The sequence below is a fragment of the Arachis hypogaea genome, chromosome 10, assembly GCF_003086295.3.
Source record: "Arachis hypogaea cultivar Tifrunner chromosome 10, arahy.Tifrunner.gnm2.J5K5, whole genome shotgun sequence".
Taxonomy (NCBI): Eukaryota; Viridiplantae; Streptophyta; class Magnoliopsida; order Fabales; family Fabaceae; genus Arachis; species Arachis hypogaea.
The window spans coordinates 107,707,853-107,708,642 of NC_092045.1; positions in this window are offsets into that span (position 1 = coordinate 107,707,853).

Sequence of the window (790 nt, forward strand, 5' to 3'; positions counted from 1 at the left end):
TTGGAGACTATTTTGTACTTTATTCTGGGGACTAATTTGTCCATCTCGTACATGTAGACAGTTAACGGCCACATGTGCGAGTTAACGTTTTACATCAGTAGTCACCGTTAGTAATTAGCGGAGAAAGACCGTATTATTTGACGAAAATAAATATTGAAAACTATTTTGTGTATTTTAAAATTTGAAGAACTAAAGAGTTTAATTTTAAAAATTTCAAAGACTAATTTGAATAATTATATTTTTTTAAGTTAGAATTTCAAATTGAGATTCGAAAAGAGGAAAGCGAGTGTTACAAGTTATGTAACATTGTTCTTAATTTAATTTAATTTTATAATGAAGCATAAGTTTTGAAATCTTGTACCAAAAGGTTGACCGAAATCCAGATAAAATTTCTTACCAATTTTGTTAATAATTAATCAAAGTATGCATGTTTGACTCCTTGAGACAAGAACCATCCAGAATTGTTTCTTCATTGTTTGTATGCAAAGTTTGTTTAGGAGATCGTGTAATGTGTTGAACAGACCCTAAATAAAAAATTTAAAGCGTAGAGGGGAAAAGAAAGTATATGCCTGTTTGCATTAGTTTTTCTTGGATTCACCGTTATTGCACAGGATAGAATCTGGCTTACATGGACTTTAGAATTTGCTTCTCCTACGGTATCTCAAATCAACGGTATTTACTATGTTAATTAAGACATATAATATTCCCTCATATTGTTTATATATACTTATTTATTGGTAATTTTTTTTTTTGTATATAAATTATTTACAGCTGGGAACTTGAATTGTCA